Source organism: Phalangium opilio, unplaced genomic scaffold (assembly GCF_054372755.1).
Source record: "Phalangium opilio isolate 3A_F unplaced genomic scaffold, DU_Popi_V2 ptg000070l_1, whole genome shotgun sequence".
Classification (NCBI taxonomy): domain Eukaryota; kingdom Metazoa; phylum Arthropoda; class Arachnida; order Opiliones; family Phalangiidae; genus Phalangium; species Phalangium opilio.
Window position 1 is genome coordinate 15868738 of NW_028324182.1, and position 25999 is coordinate 15894736.

Below are 25999 nucleotides of genomic sequence, written 5' to 3' on the forward strand. Positions count from 1 at the left end.
CGGCGTCCTCCGTTTCTTAAATCCTTTCATACTATATATCTCCCCTCTGCAAGAACCCTTTTAACCCAATATTTATTGTAGCGGTTGATTAAATTCGTTTCTCTCTTTCTCTACTTCCGCTTTTACTTCCTCCTCCTCATCTCTTACTTAGTCTGTCTTTTTCCTCGATATTTTTCTTAGGAGATTTCTTTATTCGTTAGGTGCAGTAATAAATTAAACCAACACCCAAAAGGGATCGTGCAAACTGATGTTAACAAACGCGATTGGGAAAAAGGGAGTCGAAAGCAAAAGATAAAGAAAAAAAGAAATCAGAGTTTGAATTTAGTTAACCCCTTTTGTTCCGCGTGTCTCTTATGTTTAATCTTATTTCAAATTCGCATAATTCTTTCGAGGGTTTAAGACCGAGCTAAGATTACATCTTTCATTACCGCTAGGTTTTTTATGTTTGCGTCACCCGAGCTATGAGATAATGGTTCAAATTGATTTCCATTAGGAACGTTGTTAGCGAAGAAAAAAATTACTGAAAGGAAAAAAATAACCGTGTCTCTCTACGCTATTTGAGATTGAGAAAAACTCTGCTTTGCGTGTTGAAAAAGAAATAGTAAACCGTCGTGTTCCACTTCCTGCATGTTTCACGAATTGATCGATATTGAGTTGTTGTTATTTTTCTTATTTCTTTTTACTTCTATTTCTATTTAGCTTGTTGTTAACTTCAGTGAACATTCGTAGGCTTAGTGATGAAACGAAATTATTCAAATAGATCCGCTATGCACGTTCTAACTAAAACATCTTCCATGAGCTCCCGAATCCCGATTTTCTTCTATTTGTGTCATTATAAAGCCTATACACCCTTTGTGCTGCCAGGGTTCATACAAACCTGGAAAAATCAGGGAAATAAATAGTTGACAAAAATCTCAGGGAAAATTCAGGGAAATTATCGAATTTTTAGTAAAATTCAGGGAAATTTGCGTCAAACAGGGGCCGAGTTCATAAACATACCCTCCATAGGATTAACATTACAGTATACTTTGGAGGCTAATAACTCTGGTTCTACTAGTATACGGGGATGACCTTTGATTCTGTAATAGTCATATTTGTCCCCCCTTCCTTCATTAACATTTGCTCCATAGGATACTCCATATATGGGAAAAAACCTGGAAATCTCAGTGAAATTTGTTTTCCAAAAGTTGTATGAACCCTGGGCCGCCTGCCATGTTTCTTTTTCTTTAGACTGGCTCTTATAGGCTTTGACTTAACTTTCTATACGCGACCAAGCGATAGTTTTGTTATGGACGTCGTTAAGGGATAATAAATATCGGGACGGGGTTTTCCACTTTAAAAAGAAAGAAACCGTACGAAAAAGATGGAGGAAGACCTTATCCCGGCCTCTCTCCCCATCCTCATCCTCGTTTCTCTTAAAGTATACGCTTTTGATCCTTGGGCCTCCGCAAACCGAGGCTCTGTCCGAGCGGAAGAAAATTCGCGTTTGTTCGTTCAAAAACCCAACAAACATCGACGAGAAATGGCCGGCTATAAAGATCACCCCCTCGCCGCCTTATGGCCAGCCAGCTCCCGTATATACGCTTTGTTTTCTTTTTTAACATCGTCTTAAATAAGACACTGAAAAAGGGCAACGGAAATTTAACGCGGTATATTGCTTGGTTCAATCGACGGTAAAACTTAACCCTCTTCGTCCCTCTTCGTCCTCGCTTATCTTTTATTTTTTTTCCTCTTACGCCTTGTTACCCCAATGTGTCGCTTGTACAAAATCCGGACAGCTAACTGAACGAATAAACCAATAACGCGACAAGAAAATAGTTGTCAATGACCTTGTTCTCACATCCCCCCTTCCCCAATACCGATATCAAACTGTGAAATTAAGTTAATTTGATTTTGTAAATATTAATTGGAAAAATTGTTTCTCTTCCAAATAAAAGATTGCCCCTGGAAGTCGGTTCAGCCGCTTACACTGAAGCTTAGCAGTTAAAACACTTCTAAAGGGGAACTTTTTTTCATTCCTTTTCATTTCTTGTTATTATTGATTTCTTGTTATTTTTCAGTCATAAAATCAATGCAATGAGACCCAATTAGATTTATTTACCATCTTCTTAAGGAGAACCTTTAAGAAAAACAAACTATAAACTTCTTCAGTCAAATGTTTTTATCAAAAATAAAATAAAACAGGAAAATAATAATAAAAAAAAACCTTTTTAGCCTCAGCAGTCAGATAAGGAAAATAATGGAATCTCTAGTCTGAATCTAAGGTAAAGAATGTTGTACCTTGATATCAAAAATAATACAAGCGGGGTATTTCAAGCGAAGGCCTGTAGGGGCCAGAAACTTAGGATCGATTGCGCATTCTGAAGAGGAAGCTTTTTAAGTCTATTAGAGTGGACGTTATCTAAGAAAAATGACGTAAAAACATATTCTTCTTCTAAACGTTCTTTCAACAGGCTCATATTTCATCAGGGGATGGGGGTCAGGAGAAAAGAGGGGAGTACGATTCTTTAGCCAGGGATTCACCTCCATTTGTTTTACGGATATATATAAATTTTTTTCTTGGAAAAAAGGCTTATTTCGCACAAAAAACAACATTTTTTTTTATATTATTTTAGTTTTGAAACGCGCTTATCAGTGCAACTTTTATATACATATATTTCTTTTTATATATTTTTTTTTCATGTTCTAACGTACAATGTATGAAGATAATTTTGGTTTTCAAAATGAGGCGTTGAAAGCGTTTAAATGCGTTATTTAAAAATATATTTTAAATTTATTATGATTATGATTTTCAAATTTTCAAGGTTTTTGGGGTTTTAAGAGAAGTGATGTCATAAGTTATTAATTATTCTTAAGTTTGAGATCCATTTTATTCTTTATTTGACTGTTAAATGTATATCAGTATACTCAGTTGGACGCCTGTTAGACTTACGACAGGTCTCTATTGTCTCAACGGGGGTTTAAGACGTTGTTCTTACTTACTTTTTTCTATAGTCTCGATATCGTTACATAAGGAAAAGGGGAGGGTGTAAGGAACCGTTTTCAATTCCCCAAAGACTAACGGGAGGGGATGTTGGGGGGTACGAGATTTTCGAATTCTACAAATCCTATCGAGGCGTTCTATATCGAAAAGGCTTTGTTTATTTGGCGTCCTGAATTTACTAAAAAAGAAATATCCAAGTGAAACCCCTTTTGAAACCGCCATAGATAACACCGTATTCTAGCTCTATTTTTGGTAAAATCTTTTATTGAGAAATACCGACGGTTTCCGATATGTTAGGGTTAGTCTTCTATACCTTACTTTTTAAGGTCGTCTAACATTGATATAAATGGCTGCGGATTTCGATGGAGTATATATTAACTTTCAACCTAGGAATGAACAAATTTCCTTAAGGAAAAAACACATTTTATATAGGGGAATACGTTCATTTCCACTATGATCCCATTCCCCAACAAGGGACCGTTTATTACGGAGGTGATATTAAAGAAGAATGAGTTTTTTAAAAAAACACTGGGTTATTAATGTTTGTTCCGAGATATGAAGTCTATGTTTTGGAAAAAGAAAAAAATTAAACCCCCTTTCTCTGGAAGGGTGAATGAAGAATTATTTAAGTGGGCTAGAAATAAGGAGGGTGATTAGTCATGTTTTTGTACACCTTATTCTCTTCTTAGTTACATTTCCTCGCTCACTCGCTGCTGTTGGAGAAAGGAAAACCATTTTCTTATTGAGGGGACTTTTTAATTATCCCTCGTGGAATACTCGGAAAAGAGTTATTTTAGCCTTAGGATGTTGTAATTACCCTCCGTTTTCTCTCTCTCTCTCTCCTCTTAAAATAACACACCACCGCTGCCACTAGTTGGAGACGAATGGAGGAGAAATGAAAAAATAAAAAACAAATTTCAGAGCTCGGAAAATGGTCCCTGTAGTTTTCATCGCGGTAACAGAAACGTCTTGGATTTTAATTTTAGGTCACTTAGTTTCTCTCTCTCTCTCTCTCTCTCTCTCTCTCTCTCTCTCTCTCTCTCTCTCTCTCTCTCTCTCTCTCTCTCTCTCTCTCTCTCTCTCTCTCTCTCTCTCTCTCTCTTTAAGAAAGTAGTAACAAATTAATTTTTGAGTGGCTAGCTCTAGCATAGAAGTAAATGTTTTTAAAGTTTAAAGCGCTTGTCTAAAAAACGAAATTCTCTAAATTAATTTGTAATCGTAATAATATAGGTCGCGTATGGCCTTGGAAACTTAATTCTATATTCGGTAAAAGTTGGCAGAGCTCACACACACACACACACACACACACTCTCAGTTTCTCATTCAGAGGGTCATTTGTAAGATCTTTATTTACGCCTTCTTATCACTATATATATGTAGGGAGTCTCTCTGTTTTAAGCGAAGCGTGGGTTATCAACTCCTTTTCTTTCACTCCGGGGATATAGCCAGGCGTGTTACTCTTTCGTTAACGCTCGTCTAAATGCGGCCAAGGGCCGGGTTTTCTTCCGCTTATCAGACTTTTCTCTTCCGATTTGGTCTCACCGAGTCCGTTCCCCCGACGCCCGCATTTAGTCCGAACGACCTAGCGCTGAGGACTAGCTGGCATCCTCCCATCCCATAATCGGACATCAGTAGCTTGGCGTAGACGTTAAGGAGAAGGGCAATCCCGGAGAAAGTTGACCCCTTCTTCGTGACCCCGCGCGCCTCGAAATTCTCTTTTTCCCCATCCTTACATCCTTCCTATTTAGGGAAAACTTTCGTTTCCTATTTTCTCCCCCCCCCCACTTCTTCCTCCTTTATATACAGCCTCGTTTCTCCCAGAGTCGAGATTACTTCTCCGCGACACCCGAAATCCCCTCAACTCATCCGCCCGCGCGGGATTTCTTTTATTCTTTAACATCACTTCCCACCATGCATCCATCCATCCTTCCTACTCCCTGCACGCGGATCGAGCTCACAATAGAAAGAGGACCGCCATCGAGACTTAGTTTACGGGCTTTCGGACCAATATACGAAATAGTCGCCCGTCTTCGCGTCGAACTGTACGTCCAGCTAGAGAGAGAGAAGGAAAATTTTCCAAGAGAGACTCTTTTCAATTTGTTTGCTCCTACATTTCTCTCCTCTTTTTATCCAGCGAATCTCTCTCCTCTTTCGCTCTCATCTTCGTCATCTTCTTTCGTATCCTTTGGTAGCAATTGAACGCGAAACTCCCGTTCGTGAACGTATCCTCAACATCTCTTTCATAGTACGTTCATCTTTTCACCTTGAAATTATACCAAGGGTGATAATGGTTTTACGGAAAAAGTGCAACTTTGGCGACACGTGTTTCTAACTTATTCGGAAAAAGAGTTACTTAAACGTATAAAGATCGCAATGTACATTGAGCCTAATAAATAGTTAAAGTATGGAAAAACAGAGTGAATTTCGAAGATTTGATGACTTTGGTAGAACTAATCGATGCGGTATTCGCCTATTTAATCTGTATGGGCATACTCGAAGTGCACGCGGTCCCTTTAGGCCTTGGACAATAGCGGAAGTTACGATTGTCCCTTCATATCCCGCCCTACTTCGTGTACTCGTTTCTGTACAACGACCCAACCCAACCCCTCGTTCGCTGGCTGCTAATAAGATTGAGTGGCAATGGGAAGAGCGGCGTTGTTGCGTCGTCCCCTTTTAGGCTTCTTTCCACGCTTGACAAGCCACCCAAACAGGGAAGCCCCCGGACCTCTGGAGAAAAAAAGAAAAAATAAAGTAGAAAATGCCGCATTTACAGCTAGATAGGCGGCGAGGGTAATCTCGCTTACACCAGAGTCACCATGCCGCGGACTAACTAGTCTTGAAAATTGTTAACAGTGTTTGGCAGAGCTTTAACTCTTCATACCACCCTTTTTCTCTCCCAAAATAAATAAATAATATCTCTCAAAGAACTCAATGTATTTAATTTTATCTGCAGGCATAATTTGTTTATCTACTACGGAATTTTTCATGATGGATTTATACTTAATGATTGTGTTTGAAACCTCTACAGCAGTCACTAGCTAAAACCTTTTTTGAAACATCGTTATAAAACGATACTAGAATCAAGCTTAGACGCAGTATCTTTCAATAATTATACCTACCGCCGGGTCTCGAAATATCATTAACAAAAAAACCGCGCTTATCATTATGTAAATACCATTTGAAGCGTTACAAGTATCAAAAGAGATATTTTTATATTCCGAGATCTTTTATTCGACCTTCAAATTAAACTAGCTTAATTTCTTTTTATTGTAATTCCAGACAGGTGCTTGACTTTTGAATTATGAAATACTTTCAGCAGGTTAAAAAAAATTATTTTATTTTTTAATCATGGCCGGAGTCAGTCAGTATCAGCGTCCCTTTAAATTCTATTCTATAGTATTTTTCTTATAGAATATCGTTATAAGAAGAAGAATATTTTGATAAAACGAGTGGTGGCACTCGAACAACGAACGGAACGAGAATAAAAGCGCTAAATAATCTTCGCCATTACTCATAGAAAGATGTTAAAACGGGGAATGTCGTATTCAATTTAAAAACTTCTTGTTCTTTCTCCTTCTCCTCTCGCTCCTCCTTGGCGCGTCGTCTCCTTGAACTGTGTCGCCTTTCAATGCAAATGGAACGACCAATCTTTTTTCCAGCACCCCCTACGTCTTTTACGTAAAAGGCGCGAGAAGCGTTTTAAAAAGATCCAGAAGAGAGCACCAAAGAGCGTCGTAGAGGCACGCGAGGAAGAAAGCATTTAGGGATGTCTCGCGCCAAAGCAATTGCGCGAAAAAGGGGTTGATAGCCTTATTTCTTACCATTGAAAAATGTCCGCATTGATGATTGCCCATTTACGCTTCTTACCAGGAATTATTTTAATTCCTTCCTGAATATTCAATTCTTTGTAATGACTAACAAACTCCTTCGCGTCTTTTATTGAAAACGCTGTAGTTTTAAAGTTTGAAACTATAATAATACACGTCTTTCATTGGTAGATTGAATCAATTCTTACGCCCTTTTTCTTCTACCACTTCGGAAATAGCAAAACCAAAGGATATGTAGAAGGAAAGGGGGGGAGGTGAAAGAAATAAGCGAATGCTTAAGAGAATTTGGCGGGAAACGTCCTGCAACATTGGCGATAGTGGCACTCTCCCACTCCTGCCCAGCTCGAGGACTCCCGGTCTCGCGAATGCTTTTAACACCACGTGGATTAAACTCCCGCGCGAAATAGGAATATAAGCTCTCTCATGCCTTACATATTTACGAATAAATGGCCATTAGAAATTTAAAGTACGAGCCGGGGACGCTGAGCTGATAACTAATAATTTTGAAGGGGAAAATCTCTACGCGCTTCCATATATACCATCTATTTTTAAATCCAATTTTTTTTTCATCTCCGTGAAATACGAGGGCAGCGTTTCAAGTCACGCGTTTCGCTTTTAAAATGAGGCATGGCGAAAGACGAGGCTTAGTGTAATGTCCGGCATTTGGCTTTAATAGCCCAAAGAGCTCTTCTTTCCCTCGACCGTATAAATTTCTTTTTTAATCTCATTATACTTGTATTTAAATTTAAAAGTACGGGGATTATTTTTTGTTTAACTATATAACTAAAATCTAAATGAGAGGAATAGTTAAAGAGATAATGAAATTATAAGAGAAATTCTCCGTCAATTCATATTCCCTTTATTGGCGTATGAGAACCAATGTGATAGTCGTTAAACTGGTTTAATTTTAGGGTCCGGGGGTGGGATGGGGATAATTTTTATCTTTTTATTTCTTAGCCGAGTCTTCTTCTTCTTCTACCCAATGTTTCTTCTTCTTATCGCGCTGCTATAATAATTTTACAAATATGTTTTCCGGCAAATGAAAAAGTGGCGCGGGGATCGGGCCAGCTCTCTTTTCTCCCTTTACTGTGTAGCTTCCAACTGAGTCTCTTTTAGTGGTCTTTTTCATTCGGAGGCCGCGGGCGAAATGAGTTCTCGAGGATGTCGTGAAACAGCGTTGCTAGAAGCTAGCACCGTGGTGCTGGGAAGGTATAGGGGTATGGGATTAGACGTTTCGAGCCGCTAAAGAATGACCTGAGGGACTCGGCGTCGCGCAGTATAAAACCCTGACGGAAGCCCCTAGCTGGAATAGTTCGGGAGTCCTTCGACCGGGGCCGCCCTGGGAACACTCTTTCTTTCTTCCCGAGCTTCTCCTATAGCTATCTTTCCGGTTTAAAGGAATTTTTCCGAGCTCCCCGAAAAATCGATAACTGGACTTCTCTTTTACTAAGAAGACTAGAGACTTTTCTGGACGGGGATAGCTTCGACCTTTAACCTCAGCTGGAACGCCTCCACCCGGAACTTATCGCCAACGCGCTTCGTTCAAAATCGTTCGGACGCCGCGTTGACAGAACGCATACTAATGAGATACCAAAAATCCCTCTTTTTCTTTTACGCGCCCCCCCCCAAGCCATCATCATCCTATAGGAATAAAAATTTGCCGCCCCGAAAACTTTCTATGGGGACAAAATTTAAATTTAATTTCTATACCCCCGCGTCTTGAATTATGATAATGTCCCCGGATTTAAATAGCCGGAAGTAAATCGCAGTGTCTGTTTGAGGACGCGTATCCTAATCGAAACGATATGGAACTCAACCATCCTGTAATTAACAATGTTAGACAAGTTTAAAATAACTTTCAACTTGGCCAATTTGTCCAAGCGTAATTTGTAAAATATTCATATGCGGTTCGGTTAACACCCCTTAATGTCAACTTCTCTAAAAGTCCACGTGTTTTACGGGGAAACCAACAGACTGAGTTAACGTTCAAACAAGCACTGGTCAGGCCTCTCTTGGAAAGTAGCTAAAATATTTTTGGTGTAAAAAAGATTGGGTGGTATGTTTGCTTTTCCCCAAGAAAAAAAATATACCCAAGATTGTGTAGTTGTGTCCTTTTGTATCACCTAGGTGGTGGAATGAAAAAAGGAATGCGGGTCGCTGGCCAGTTATCTCGTGCTGGTCTTGACTATTTGGCTGCCACGGAGACTTTTTTCTACTGTATATAGTAATGTCCATTTAGTGAGCGAAAGAAGAAAAAAAAATCACTTCTTTCGGTGTTGAAATCTTTTCTCCTCGTGCAACTTACTACAGCGTAACAGCACCATAATCGATGGATGACGTATCCTATAGGTTGAATAGCCTTCGGTCTAGCTCTCTCGATTCACAACCTCCATTTAGAGTACTATAACGTATTTCACCTTAAGAATACACTATGGACGGTTGAAAGGACTATGGGCTTGATAAATAGGGAAGCTGTCCTTGGTATTTGGTGCAATCTCACTTTGAAAAATATACCGTGGTGTCTCGTTGTTTTTAAGTTTCGCAAATCAAATATGGAAGGATAGTGGACGTGCCCTCTATCTCTCTCTCTCTCTCTCTCTGAGCCACTAGAGATCTAAGAAAGGAAAAGAAAAAGAAATAAAAACCTTCTTCCGCAACTCTCCAAAAGTGTTTTGATGGAAGAAGAGTTACGCAACAACTTTGGTCCGTGTTTCAACCTAAGGTTTGACCACAACAAAGGCAGGTGTCTTACGTTTACGAGCGTGCCCTTGTAAGTCATTTGTCCCTTCTTTGGGTTGGGTTGTGGTCAAACTTTACCTTGAATCCTACGACGGTTCCTAGGGCTTCGGGGCAGGAACTAAACAGGCTTTTAGCGACGTTATGCCATGTCTTCACTATACCAAAGACGAATAGAACTAAACACAAAGTGATTCGAATCCGTATAGTGCCAACCTAGTTTGATGTTTACGACACCAAGCCTATAGATAATTTTTTAACTAGTACTTTAATTTTAGGGTTTATTAAGGAAACATTCCTAAGTAAATACACTCGAGAAATAACCAATTGTGGGTCGATAATTTTTTTATGCTTTTCCTTAATATTTGTTCTTTCCAACACTTAGAACATCGCGTGACTCTGCCAGATTTTTTTTTCCATTTCTTACGCTTCAATTCTTCTATCGTCTTAAGCCTTCCCCTCTTAATCGAGAAAAGCTTTCTGATTTATCCAATAATAACTTGTATCCTCTCGTTTCCCACGCACTTGTTACAAAAATCATGTCAAGGGTTTTCATTTTTAGAAATTTGACTTTCGCGTGAAATTATAATTCATATTTTTACTTATTTTTTTAACAAAATTTGTTGTGAAGTCCCCCTACCCTTCTTTATGGTTAACCCTACATGTTTTAGCTAGAGATGTAGGTGAAAAATAAACTTTGGGGTTGCCCCATCATTGATTTTAGTTGTTACAAGACTTTTGACAGTATGTCAAATTGAAGATCGTTTCCATTATTTTTTGACGAGGCTTCAACCGCCACCCACTTTTGAAGGGTCACCAAAAATTCTATCACGAAACGTCACTTCTCAAGAGGGTTAGGTTTTAGTTTTTTTTTCTTTTGCAAGTCTAACAGAGCTGCCATGCCATTATGGGGTCGTTTGCTACCTCTATATAGCCTAGGTATCGCGGATATTTTTAGATTTGCATTCGCTAAGGTACAGGAAGTTATTTAGTTTATATAGTGTTTGTCTTTTATATCGCAATTCGATTTTATATTTTTAACTAACTTTGTCACATAAATGTGAAGCAATGTTAACTATTATTAATCAATTAACGATTTTTTTCTTATTTTAATTTCAGATCATTTTGGAATTAATACACTGAATCATTTGAATTGGACATATTCGGGTAAGATTACTTTCAAATCCACTCTCTCAATCTTTTGTTTATAATAATTGGTTGGGAAGATTGAGGAAATCTTAGATACGTATGTGTTAAAGGAGATGGAATTTAAACATTTAAATTGGTGAAACGTTAATTCACACCGGGTAGATAAAGTTTAGAAGGGAGGTATTGAGAGCAATTTTCGAGACCCATCCCGCCCGCTATACTTTTGCGGTCTCTTCCATCCAGCTCTTCCTTTTAGAAGAGTAAGCGGCGGGGATTTTCGAATCCGTTTTAGTCATTAGAATCGAGTCATTGGAAAATTTGATTCCCTTTAATGAAAGGCGGGGGATTGAGCCCGAGCTTCTAAAATTTAAGGAAACAATCGCGACCAAATGGAGTAAATCCGAGGAAGGGCCTTTTCTAAGTCCATTTAGCCGGAACCAATAAGATGGAAAATAGCTCCGAAATGCGGGTAAAGATGGAGAGAGAGAGAGAGGAAAGACTCTAGTAACCAACCGTTCCTTAAAGTCCTTCTCTTCAGGCAAATATCGAACTGACAAGGAAGGAAGGAAAGGGTGATGGGAAGATTTTCTCGCCAACTTCTCGCCCTGGCTGGCTAGTTGTCGGTTAAGGGCTTCGGGTTAAGGCTAAGCTAGAAAGCCAGGCGATTGGCCCGAGACTCGAAGTGGCGCCCGTGCACGGGTCCGGGCTTAAAGGGGCTCTTTTGCAAATGTTCATTGTGCGCGGCTCCTTCAGGATTAATTATCCCGACAGACCCGTTAAGAGCTTGGAAATAGGATCGAAATACCTCCTAAGACGTCCACCGAATGTCTTAAGGCCTTTCCTTTCCTTCATCCGACGCTTAGAGTGCTAGTCAACTCGCTCCTCGTGGCCCACTCCTTGGAGGAGCCTCTAGCGTTTTCGCAATAAGCCGTCATTCGGAGCGGAAAACGGGTCTCCTTTTACTATTTCCAACGGCTTTGCTTCGTTTAACGCGGTTCCTCGCGCTTATACCTTCTTCAACCCTTTTACCTTTATCCCATTTTCGTCTTCAATAACCGCCGCTTCAATTCTCGCCGGCGCGCCTAATGAGGACTTTTCCCTCCTTATTTCGTTCGCGTCTTCCTTGATCTACAACTCTCTCTGTCTCTCTCTCCCATTCCCGAATATCTTATATAAACCCCTTTTGGTCCTATGCTGTACGCGAATACGCGTAGTAAAGCTTAATTCGTTTCCGGACCAGTCAACAAATAAAATCTTCTAGAAACCTTAATCGGGTTAATCTCGTAATAGTTTAACGGGAAGTTGGTGACCCGTATGTCGTTGTTCAAAGATGAATATTTTAGGGATTAACGAGATGACTCGACTAATCCAATATTTCGAATTGCTATATAGTTTAAAATTACGTTTGTGGCCAACATAATAACAATAAGAAAGACGTAGCAGCTTAGTATCTCAATCGGTTAGTAATGTTAATTCACTTTGATTGCGTTTAGCTCGCAAAACGTGATTAGTCCCAAAATTAAGAATCCAATAATAGTCACTCACAAGCCTGAGGTTCATCCAATTAATGGATGCTAAATATTTAAATTATAAAAGTGTAAATAGAAAAATATTTCATATATGACATGTTAGCTCCACAAATACCTTTGTCACCCTGTAAGACAGTTTCCTAATGAACACCGATGTGTCGAGCGTAAAACCCTTCTACAGGCGAAGGGCCTAGTACCTTTTCTGATGTAAACTATACAGTATAGGAAGTTCGATTTCCTGTTTCTGAGATAGGTGAATGAGAAGTAAATAGGTGTCCCATCAGACCAACGAGGAAAAGGGCTTATAGGTTCGAAGCGACGAGCCAAGAGTAATTCGATAGACGTTAGACTAAGATAGGGGATTTACAAGATAGGGTTTTTGTCCGTCTTTACACGCGGTGAGGATTTCGCTGGGTTTTACTTTTGTCAGAGATCTTATATATATATACACACATACACACACCTTTCTCGGTTGGATGGACTCAAAGAATGAGAAATTATTCTCCCGCTGGTAGTTCGTTTGCGGCATTACTTTCGTGATTCCCTTATATTACGTCTTACACTATTTAAGAGTCGAGGACAGCTAGCGAGAGAGCTGGATAAAGATTCGATTTGCAGCGTGTTGGTCATTTAGACTACCACATATGTCAGTTGAAAACGATTTTCTCTCAATACCATACAGTGAACCTTCTCCCGCGCGTTTTATAGCTCTCACAGATTTTACCATCCATCCCTGGTTTGGTTTGACTTGGTTCGGTGTATGCTGGTTGTTTCGACTTGGGAGAAAACCCGCAGCGACCATATATGGAATGAGGGTGCTGACAGCCTGTCGATATGGGTGTGACGGAGAAGGTTTTTAACAGGTTTATCGACGACAATATACAAAGATGTAGTATATATGTCCCAACTCTCGCTACATCACGTGAGAGGGAGGGAGGCTCCAGAAACCTAAGGTGCCATTCCGCCACTTCTCCTTAGCTCATGATCCAGTCCCTAACCCGGCTTTTAACGTTCATTCTGTCGATAGAATGTAACGCGTAAATAGCCTGACACCCACGTTATATCAATCATATTTGAGACTCGTACGGAATTGCCCTCGGTTTCGTGGTACTTTACGGTTGAAATGGATTCGAGTCTATAAGGACAATATTACGCCTTGGAGGTTTATATATCAAAATGGATTCGGTACTCGAAAACGTCTGGTAATGCCTTTTTTGGGGGGAAAAAATGTCGGTAAGAACGCCTGAGGGGGGTCGGAGCCCGGTATACCGTTATACGTAGTCGCGGATATCGAATTCAGAAATTGACTCCGAGGGAGGAAGCGATAGCCCAAAAGGCGTTTATGTACCCATAAGACCTATAGCCACGGTAACTTCCGTTCTACTCCCGTATAAAAACCTTTTAAAAGTTTAGGCCTTGGCGTCCTTTAGATACGCTCTATTAAACGGGAATCTTTTTGTAGGTCGTTAGGCCTACCGTTCATCCCTCCCCCTCTCTCTCCCTATCCTCGCTTGATGACCGATCAGAGTTCCTCGACCTTTTTTGATCACCGGGGTAATCGGATCTTCGTCGAAGTTTAAGTTTCATCCTATAGGCAATTGCTATTTTAAAAAAATATATATAAATGACGAAAATGTATAATATTATTGCGCATTTAACTGTTTTAAACACTCGAAGTGAAAGATATGTCGTGTAAGAGAATTGTTCTTTCTACAAGCGAAAGATACTTGGGCGGCTATATAGTCTAAGGTCATCCTTCCACGTTTTGCTCAAGGAATCGGAAGTTACAGCTACAGCTCTAAAGGAGCTCTTGTTTTTATTGGATAGAGACGTTCGGGAAAAGCTTACCAATTCGACGTAATCCTCGGGGAGCGACTTGCCGACTCTCTATTCTCCGTTTTATCCCGTTCTATACTCTTCGCTCTTGGTAATTGTCGCGCGGCTGTCGCCTTCTGTATAACCTTACAACAACTACAACTACCGAGCAACTAGCTCTTTTTATTCCAATCTTTTTATCTAAGTTTATCGAGGGTTGATGCCAAAATTTTGCGAAGGGACACCGTTCGCTTGCCCTTTCATATTTGTAACACTACTGAGGATGTAAATTGTAAAAGAATGTCGTGAAGATTGAGTTTCAATATTGCAATATAAATTTGTCTAGAGTGTTGTTTAAGGATTAGCCTCAACTGTTCCATCTTCACTTCTTCGCGATTAGTCATTACCAATCGCTGGTCCAGTAAGGAACTCAGGATGAAGCGTGTCGCAGTCGTATATATATATATAGGAACTCTCCTTATAAGCCATCACACGCTCGGAGACACTTATACTCGAGACACGAACAAGGGATCCGCATATACACGCTTAGCTAGCTCATCTTCTTCTTATACTTTAGATACACATTTTCCTCCCTGTAACGCGTCGTATCATCTGTAGGTGTATGTAAGAAGACTAATGTCACTCTATCCAGCCAGGACAGAACCATAGTATTCGATAGTCGTGCAAACTGCTAACGCTTTCTATCGGTATTCTAGTGGTTATCCTTTCTGTCTCTCTTTCTCCTTCTAGGGACCATGAAATTAATATAGAGAAATATCCAGAGGGGAATTTAGTATCTAACCGCGTATATACACTAACACTAACAAATATTACCGAGAAACGAAACGGTTGATCCTATTTAAGGAAACGTTTCCAGGAAAATGTCCTGCCTGAGAAAAGTAGGGAAACGTTTTAGGGCGAATTTTGTCTGTTTATTTTGCCTAATGGACTTGCCATTTATGAGAATAATATAACATTTTTAATTTTTGATAATTAAGTTACGTTGATGAATTCACTCGAAGCTGAAGGTTAAAAATAAGGGAACCGTTCAGTATTTGCCACTACTTTTTTTTCTTTACGAGAGAAAAATCAAAATTAGTTTATCTAGTTTGAAAAACTTTGAAAGGTAGTAATTTTCGTTCAAGTATCAAAGAAAAAATTTTTCCACTATGAAGTACTCTTTCCCCCTCATCGAATCTCCATTATTTTCGCTTTACCAACTTTGGTAATTCTTTAATTTTCAGTCTTCGGAAGTTTTTGGTGCTTTTCCTTCCCCGCGTTTTCCTTAGAAACTCTTCTTCTTTTTGGAAAGTTCCTCTCTCTCTCTTCAGCCGCCAGCAGCTTCTTCCTTCCGGAAGTCGCAATCACTTAACGCTAGCGAACGAGACGGAAAGTTTATTTCGTAAAAAGAATCCCCGCAACCTTTCTCCTCTCCACTTTTGCCCTTTCTGATGGCGGACGCTCGCTTATAATGAAGTGTAAGGCCAATTTTCCATAATCTCAGTGCATTAACATTCGTGAGCTTTTCCCGTATTGTCTGCCGTCTCTCGGTCCATTAGCGAACGTTTTCGAGTCCTCTTAACCTCATCCTCTTCCATCCCTTATCCTCATGCGGGGATACAGCAAACGCGAGCGCGCGAGAGGGAATAAACCAAAAAGGAATCGGTCTCCTCCCGAAATATCACGTCATTATGTCATCCCGGCCTCATAACGCTGCAAACTAAAGCTCTGGATCTACATTTTCTACTTACTTATAAAAGCTATTCGTTTGCTCTCAATGCTACCAAAAATTCGGATCCTTGCACACCTACGAATTACGAAGCTTTCCAATATTCCTTCTCTTATAGGGAGTATCAATTTCTTATCCACTATACTTTGCCATTAGTGTTAGTGATGTTTTGCTTTCTTAGCCCAAGTTTCTTCAGAAATTAATCGAGCTGCTATATCTTTTCCAAGAAACGGATCTAAGGACATTCTCGTGTATCATTTCAAACGCCACATTCTGTGAAAGGATTAAACTAACGCAACGCGTTTGTGAATTATTATTTTATAATGGTATAGGATTATAGATCTAGCTTCAGTTCCATCTTCTATCGAACAGATTAAGAGACTTTCTAATTTATTTTAAAGCCTTTTCCGGAAATGATTATATAAGCCCCTTAAGCCTTTGTCAAGGTTTAAACTGAAATGTCTTAAGAAGCGGGCGAGCTATAATTCCAAATTCTTCGTTAATTAACACGAATTTAAGGAATGTTACCGCGCAGAAGCGACTAAAAATAAAATTCCTTCCCTAGTTCGACTTCCGGGTATTTTGTCTCCATAGCTACGAAATCTCGTAACAAACCTCTTAAAATTCTACTTCGTTTTTGAAAGAAAATTCCGAATAAAAATTTTCCTCCCGATTTCTCGCTTTCTTCAAGGGTTAGAGAAAAAATTAAATAAAGAACTTTTTGAAATCGTTGGAATGAATTCGAAAATCGTGCACTCCTGTTTGGAATTCCCCTCTCTCTCCCCCGTTTTTTTTTTCATTATAAAAGTAAAGCATTGTCGTTGCAGACTGGATTACTATACACTAGGCTACATCTCATGTAAGCCAAAATAGTAAATACACGAAAATAAAAAAAATACAGTTTCGGGATAAATAGAGTAAACCGAGCTGAACGGAAAAATGGGATCTTCGACTCTCTCTCTCTCTCTCTCTCTGCAAAGCTCGCTCTGTATTTGTTTGTATACCAAACTTCAGTGTAGTTTTCGTCAAATTCCAGGAAAGTCAAAGCGGGCCTTTCGTCCCTCCCCCCGTATCCCAAAAATTCCGTTCTTTTCGTAGACGATCGATGCTTGGCCACCCGAATATTTTGCTTTGCTTCACCTCAACGCCTCAAACATTTCGCTATACTGACTTTTTACTGGGAACAACACTCAACTTGGAAATAATAAATAAAAATACGCCGCGCACCAAGAACTCAAAATCTTTCAAGCGAAAGTCAAGGCATAGGTCCGGGTGTTTTTTTGGTTTGTCAAAGCGTAGGAAAAATATAATTCTTATACAGCCTACTAGAGTGAGAAATTGAGTGCAAAAAAAGAAAAAAAATGCATTTTAAGTTTGAGGAGAAAGCCGACTTAGACCTATATATGAGAAAAATTTAAAAGCATAAGCCATTTGTGAAATTGCGATGCTTGCCCCGTAAATGTTCGAGCGAGGTTAGAATTTATTAGTTATGTTTCTTTTTTTCTCTTCACAACCGTTTTTATTTCATTTTCGACTCTTCTATCTGACCCCTTTCTCTCCCGTTACGTATAGAATCCGCAAAGTGAATAATAACGAATCGTTTCCATTTTAACTTAACCCTTTTTACCAAGATAAAAAAAAAATGAAAACAGAAGTGAAAATCTAAAAAAAAAAAATATGTATATACAAAAATGTAGAACGAATTTTTGGTATTCCAACCAACTGCAATCCGATTTAAGCTATGCTGAAAAACTATTTGGTTTCGCCCTACTATAGTTTCACGCCTTGACACATACGGTTAATTTCTAATTAGATATAAGTATTTTTTGGAAGGCACAAATTTTTTTTTCCAGTATTTTTTTTTATTTTTTACTGACCATAAGGGAGGAGTGATTTCCATTTATCATTCCAATTAAATATATGAATATCTCGCAGTTTTCGGAATAAATAAATAAATAATTAATTGGATATAATATAACCTATCCCATAAATCCGTTTTTGATATAACCTACATTTTTCCAAGAATTAGATTTTCGGCTTTTCGCCAAATAAAGAATTCTTTTTTCGAATTAAGGGTATAAATATAGTGATACGCAACTTGTCCGGTAAAGAGGGAAGCTTTCTAAGCGACGTAATTTGGTGCTTGATGTTCCAGATTAGGCGTTGTCGCTTAGGATTAACTATTACTCTTTGGCCAGCAGCGGTCCGAGATGTAATTAGAGGGCTCTTTGCTAGGAAGGATGAATGACCAGTCGTTTTACGGCGGTGGAAACCATTGTTTAGCGTATTATCCGCCCCGGTAAACGCGAGAAAGGCTAAATGGGTCCATGCAGCTAGTACGGGCTTATGGCTAACGGGGCCGTCGATGAATCGCCCTTGTACATATATATACAGCACCGAAAGATCCAAGCGTCCTATATAAAAAATAAGACGTAATAGCCATAAGGGCTCTTCGCCAAGTAGGGTATCATATAAAGTATAAATAATACCTAGCTACCCCGTAACCAGCGTCGTGGGAAAATCCACTTTGCTGTAGCTCCGCTTCATGATTTACAACAAAACATACGATACTATGTAGCTGGAGCAGACTTAATACTGGTCAAGAAGTTGTTCAATTGACCAATGAAAATTTAGTTACGAGTCAAAGTTATCCAAAATAAAAAGAATCAGCAATGAAATACTTTGAAATATAATTAATTATTCCCATAGTAGACGACAATAACAAACGTCCCAAAATCCAATATGCAATGAAAGTGAATACAGATTCAATATTAATGCCATTATCGAATACGATGCTCTGGCATTCGGAAATCTGTTCCCCTTAATCCAAAGTTCCGAATGATACGAGTCGGCAATCGGCAGTTAATGCCTTCTTACTACCAATTTTATACTAGAAAAAGGGTTGTGTTGCTGATAGATGAAGAGTAACTATTGAACTGGCTAGCTGAGGGTTTAATATACATGTTTTGTTAGCCGGAGGAATGAAAGGAAGGGTTGGGGGGGGGGGAGTATATAATTAATATTCGCCTCCCGTCTGATCATATACGCAAATTCAGAAAGAGGAATGTAGCGTGCCCGAATGAGATAATAAAATTTCAATCCGTTTCATCTTATTCTCTCTCTCGTGCAGCCAACTATAAAGGGGCTGTAAACGAATAAAGTGACAGTTAATAGCCTATTTTAAACTAATAAAAAGATCAATATTGAAGTAGCTAGTACCTGAAATCCTAGAAAAATCAGGGATTATGGAAATTTGGTTTGAAATGTTAGGAGTTTTCTAGTTTAAATAAAATTAAGTGAGTAAGCATGGATTTCTTAATGACAAATATTTGACAGCCCTGGTCGAAATATTTCGTAATTTTTAAAATCGAGCGCTTACACTATCCCTTTAGGCTGGAAGCATCGCGGAACGAGTTTTAGGGTAATTATAAATTATTAACCTCCCCTCCCGCCCCGGTTTTCGTACTGGTACTTTGTAATGAAATTTTTATGGTAATCTTTTTAGCTCTGAAACATTTTGGTACGAAGCTCTATAATTGAGTAATGAGCCTAATAATGTTTCAGGGGTCTCCCCTGCGCGCCCAGCTTTGGAAATCGTCTTTTTTTAAAGCCCCGGGAAATGTAAGATAAAAAGAAATCATCCAGATTGTCGTCGAATCTCTATTTTCTTCTACATTTTCTTATTCTTCTATACAAGTTCTCCGTCTCTCATATTTCTTCATCTTTCCTTCAATAGAGAATGAAACGATGAAAATTGAGAGCAAAACGATCGAGTTTTTTATTGTTTGCCATATCAGTATATCTGGAACAATCAGGCAATTTAAAATGTCAGGGAATTTTACATCTGTCATAATTGCTTCTTTAGTTTTCCTACTATCTTCAGTTAATATATTCATAAATGCGTGTACTATGGTTATTTTGACCACAATATTCTGAATGTTATAAAAATAATTGTGGTAAAATTACTATAGACCATATAAAATCTGTTGCAAAGCTGTTTATTTCTTAAACTTACTTCAATATTTCTTGTAACTTATAAGGAGAATATTACGAAGTACAAGCACTTCACCTTCCCTCTAACCGCGATAAGTTAAATTAACACCCCTCGGTTGTATCAAATCGTAAAGTCCCCTTTATGAAGACGGAAAATAGCTCCCAGCTCTGTCTTACATAATTGAAGGGTATATACACTAGCGTGTAATGACCTACCTTGAAAATATACTAATTTTTATTATTTTTTACTTTCGAAATGAATCTGAATCTCAAAGTATTTCAGCTCGAGGCAAGCTTATTTGATATCACTATACACGTACGGTTTAATATCAAACCGAATATATCACTTTACATATCTGAGACGTTAACGTGTCTGTCTACGTTTTATTTCGGTATCAAAAAAATTTTATTTCTATTTTTAATTTTAATTCACCCCTTAATATCCATTTATCGATTCGGAAAAATTTAAATACGTCTAATTATCTTCGGTATGGTAGTAGTAGTAGTAGTTGAATTTCCAATAATGACGCATAAATATTTTAACAAGCCTTGTTTGCGGGTGTCATTTTCTCACGTCAAATTGTATCTACTTATATCATCTGTCAGAATAAAAAACACACACACAAAAAAATATATTTGACAATAATAATGAATCTAAAATTCCCAAACAACATAGAATTTGAGACGTATATCATTAACAAAAAGATAAACAAATATGGTTTATACCTTTATTTGAAAAACCGATTTTGCATACAAGGACTTTAGAATATTCAGGGGTCATTCTCACCTAAGCCTAACTTCGGAGATAAGAAATAACTTATAGGCGAAGTATATAAAACCATAAATAAACTATTACGGCAAATATTGAAAGACGAAACTTTCTCCGTACTATACAAGTTTTCCGCTGTTTTGTCGCGAGAGTAACACGAAAAACTTACTAAAAAAGAGCTGAGAAAACCGCGCTTTACCCAAAGGGCTGCGCGGCATATACACATTGAGGTGTTTCTGGACAGTAAATAAAGTGTTCTAATATATAGAGAGAGATAGATATAGCCCAGAAAACGCTCTGGACAATGGGAACCTTTGGCAATTGAGGCGATTGACAAGTTTCCTAAGCGAGCATAGGAGGTGCTCGCTATTTTTCTATTTCTTTGTATATAGTTTTTCGCTTCGTCTCTCTCTCTCTATGTCTATGTACTCTCTCTAACTCTACGCATCTTCTTCTCTCCCTACCCTTCGTGTGTGTGTGTGTGTGTGTGTGGCTTTCCCTTATCGAATTCCGGTCAAATACTGTCGGTATATATACGAAGATACACTACCAAAGCGATATAGACTTTTTCTATTTACTCATCCAGAGGTTTATATTCTCTCCTCGGAGTTCTCTCCCATATACACTTTTTTTTTGGTGTATTGGAGACGAAGCTAGGACTCCTCGTTTCGCGACAGTGGACTTTCCGACCACTGAAAATTATTTTCTTAGGTATGTCTATTTTTACCGCGTAGCGTAGCGCGAGACCGAGGTTTACCATTCGGAACTATTATAAAAGGCTGTCCCGAGATTCGGGGACCCGTAAGAGATAGGAGACCGCTTCCGCCGGAAACCGGAAGGCCTTCGCCCCCAAAAAGACCCAAGGATATATATATATATATATACATATACGGCAATGAATGGAAAAAGCTAGCCACCACTGAACAGTGGAAAGGGCGCCCAGAGAGTTTTTCGGTTGACCAGTCCGTGTCAACTGATGACAACGATCACCCCCCCCTCCGTACACTTCCCCACCAAAGGGATTCGTACTTCTCCTTGGAAACCACCTTCCCTGTATAGCCTAATAGTTTTTGAAAGAACTCCCGTGATAGAAACTCATCAGACGGGTTGACGTTATGCGCTTCCAGAGTTTTCTGTCATGACGCCCAGTTATTTTTTTTCTGGCCAAGGATTGTAGAGAGAGATAGAGGGGGGCGGTTATATAACCTCTTATTTTTATTATTTCCTTCGAAGTTTCTTGTTCTCTTTTATATATTTGCTCACCCTCTTCTTCTCTCTGTATGGCTTTAGATAAGTCTGTAGGATAATATCGACAGCGCCCTAAAGTCAGTCCAACGTTGTCCGGAATGGACTTGGTGCATGGCCTATTTTATCACCAACTTTTTGGCTGTAAAATATTTTTTTTTTCTTTTCGTGAAAAGAAGGGTTGGATTATTTCTAATATTTAAACTTTTTGTTTGTTTATGTGGGAAAGAGATTTGGATAACTTACAATCTTGTCAATGAAGGTCAATTGGTTTATCTTAGAATTATTTATAATTTATTTGAAATAGTTAAATTAACGATTAAAAACGCATTATGGAATTTAAATCGATCTATCGTCTAGTCAGAGAAAATAGTATATTGGAATAGAATGTAGGGTCATACATTTTCTGTTATGACGTTGTAACAGTAGCAATAATAACGGACAACCAATCATAGACAAAGGCTGGAACTTCTATTACCATGCTAGTTCCTCCGTTGGCGTAATGTTCGTCTTGCCAATAGATATAGACATCGGAAATTAATTTACAAAACTGATTATTAAGTAAGAAATTCAAATTTGTTTGACAAAGGCGCTTTATCTGACAATGGAATAGATAAACAACATTCCAGATTGATCAAATTTCGACAAAAGAGACTTTATGCAAATATTGATCTAATTTAACTTTGGAAGACATCAAATTCCATTAATAACCCGCAAATAGACTCGAGTCGCCTAGACCTCTATAGCCTATTTGTATATCGTCGAAGACAGGTCCATCCATATTTACATGTCCAAAACGGGGCTGCATGCGCGGAGTACATAAACCCTAAATCTAGTTGCCTAGATAGCGCGTTTTCGATCGCTTCGTTTACTCGTAGTTAAGACGACGCCAAGTGTCAGTGTATGCGCGCGCCAGAATTGTTTATGAATATAATAAGACGATAGCGCCCTCTATATATTTATCAATATAAACTGCCCCAACAATCAAGAGGTCGAACATTTGCCAGTCTATATTATAAATAAAGCTTTTGTACTAAGAGAGAGAGGAGAGATAAAAAGAAAAAAACCTAGCCATTTATCTTTTTCAGATATATTTTTCTTCTTCTGAAATTTGGCAAATGTTCGACACCTTTCTATATGTGTGTACGTTACTTGTAGGTCGAAACCAGGTTTAGGTTAATCAATATTGGAATCTAGTTGGTCGCCTCCATCCAATGCCCATAGCCATAGTGGAGATAACGCGACGGGGGGACACAGAACAGCCCTCCCCTTATGGCTAGCAATATAGCCTTGGCTGGCTAGGATGGGCCGACCATCTTCAGTCTACGTATCCGATCGGTTTTAAACGTAAATAGAGCAAACCATATAACCAAGACCTGGCTTATATAGTCTCGCTTCGTGTCTTTCATTTATCAAAAGTTGAAGGTACATAGGTCAAGGTCAGATTTAAATATGTTAAAATAAAATGTTTACTGTTCTTTATTTTGTGTTTTGATGTAATAAAATTTAAATATTTAAGTGCCCAAAATATATGAGGTCGCAGCTTAAACTTCCTATTAAACCGACGTATACACTGAACAAATATAGTTCTAACTCTCAGCGATTAAATCTGATCAAATATATAGTAATATAGGTCCTTTTTCTCCTTTGAATTTAAATTGGGGTCTGTATATTTTTCATGTAAAAGTAGCCCCAAAAATTTCCCTCCATAGCCCTATAAGCAAACCCTAGAAAGGAAGATTACTTCTACAAAGCCGGCGCTACCGCTACCGCTGCTTGGTAGCTTTTGACACCCTCTTTATATACGTTTCTATTTCTTTTCCTGGAACCCGGGTGCATTTTCTATAGCCAGCTAGAGAAGACCCTCGCAAATCCATTGAGATGGAAATGACCCTTTTCGTCATGTATAACATTATAGAAAGAGGGGTTTTCTCTAGCTTACTATACAGGGAAGCCACCACGCGTACAGGCGTCAAAACTCGCCCCAATTTAGACTTGATAACTTGCTCCTTCTCTCATAGAAAACCTCTACTTTTTTGGCCTTTGATGTATATATATATATATATTTTTCCATCCCCTCCTTACTGGAAAAAAAGAAGCTTTGGCGGGAAGTTTCCATACGGGCGCGCCTAAAAAAAAATGACAGGCGCGAGAGCCATAGCGACGGACGAGCTCCCTGACGACTTAAATACATGCAAATCACGTGAGAAGCTATAGGGTACTACGCCACGCGGGGCTATGATTTCTTCCTTTCCTGCCGCGTTATATGTTATACGCATTTCCTCCTAACTGTGAATAGATTTAAAGGTACAAATAGGTAGTTTTTAGTGTACGGGTATTTTACAGGATTCCCTCTAATAACGCGTATTCATCCTAACAACACGCATAAGCGAAACCGAGCCGACTTCCCGATAGAAATGTAGGGTTTTTTGGCTTCTCATACTCGATACATATAAATTTTCCTAAAGAAGATCCATAAAAGCGCAGCAATGGCCACCGCCTATAGCTATGTATCACCACACGGTGCACCATCTTTTCATATGAATTTTTTATTATTTCTCATGAATAATGATTAATGTATGTTTTTAGCTGTGTTTTATGAACAGATATTTTAAGGTTATCTATTAGTAAAGTGCAAATTAGGCCTAAATCGAGACTTGTTTGTCTCTAGTATAGCTCAGCTGAAACTTCAACCCAGTAACAGCACTTGTTTATTTATTTATAATATTAAAAGTTTTTTCCTGGGACAATTAAAGTAATTCGCGGTATTGTACAATACATTTTGAAATGGCGTTTGTTCGTGACGAACAAATATGAGAGCACGTGGCATGCCAACATACAGAAATCTCGGGAGTTTGTATGTGTGATACGTGGTGAAGAGGAAACTTCAGGGGTTGGAATATATTGCACGTATATATGGAAGCAAACAGGGGGTCTGATACCCTACGGATATGCGTTAGTACCTTTTTCTTCACCCCTCTGCCGTGGAAAATTGGGGGATCGTCCTCGTATATTTGTTTCTAACAATAAAGGGGTGAGAAAGTAAAATCCGTGTTCTTTTTTTCCTGGGGATGAATTGTAAATTTTTTACTCTGAGATCTACCGTGCTTTTTGAGTAATTATTTTCTATTAAAATTTCAAGTTTTGAAATTTTGGTTTGATAAATATATTATTAGTGCTATTATTTACCCATGTTCAATTAAGAGTTAATCAACACAAAGACTTGGTTATTGTGAATTATCTGAAGCTTATGTAATAAATCCAATCCACTGCGACGGATTTACTACCCAATTACGCTAATAAATCCAAAACACCAAAAGTTATAAAACATAAAAATTCAAAAATTTTTTTTTAGATTTTTCTTTAGTAATCACCCCGTTCTGTTATAACTTTTGGCGGGATGGGAGTAGACAGACGGAACTCCTTTGCGCTCGAGACTGGCTGCACGTGCAGTAACCAGAGTTATATATGTATACCTGAGAGGATGAGTAAATCTTCGTTAGGTCGGAATATATGTGTTCGTTTCTCCCAGCGGCGGCGAAAATATTTCGATAAAGTAACCTTATACACGGGAAAAGAGGACGCTGATCGATTTTAGTCGGTGATTGACTTCATTAAAATCGACGAGCAGGGGGAGGGGTTGATACCCCCTCGCTTTACCCTGCACCTTAGAAGCTGCTGGCGCTACTGATCTGGTTTCTTCTTCCTTTCCTCTCCATCCCTTCTTTCTCCCCAAGTTCTCCATCCTCCTTCAATCCCAAGAGGGTGCGGGGTGTGCCTTTTACACTCTTTCAAATTTCTTACCCAAGAAGCTAGCCAGCTATAGGGGAGGTTTCGGAGTTTACTGATATAGGCCTATTATACTGTGGGGTAACTCCCACACGTCCAAATTACTATTCCTTAGTTCAGGGGAAGTTTTTATACTCTTTTTTTTTTCTTTTGACTTTCCAAAATGGAGGTAGTATAGCTTCTTGGGTAACTACGTAGAGCTGCATGGGGGTTTAGCGTTTCCAGGATGGGTGTCCTTAATATTCATCGATTTTGGTGCACCATTGCAGGGAAAGATGCTTGGTTAGGTTTAGATGGGTGCAGCGAGCGCCCATACTCCCTAATTTATTCGCTTTGCTTCAACCATAGGAACTACTAAAGCTCCTTCATTGGAATAACTCGCTTATGTTCCCCCATGGCCGATATGTTCCAATTTATATTCATAAAATTCATAAC

The 25999-nt window shown here is 38.8% G+C and overlaps 1 protein-coding gene across 4 annotated transcripts in view; it reads left to right on the forward strand.

The window, feature by feature from the left end:
* The window catches only part of LOC149661988 (irregular chiasm C-roughest protein-like), a 189720-nt gene that overhangs the window by 35029 nt on the left and 128692 nt on the right, over positions 1–25999 (forward strand). For all 4 annotated transcript variants that reach the window (XM_089843579.1, XM_089843575.1, XM_089843580.1 and 1 more), the window contains exon 2: positions 10666–10713. The gene's annotated coding sequence lies outside the window, so the exon portion shown is untranslated. The remainder of the gene's footprint in view (positions 1–10665; positions 10714–25999) is intronic.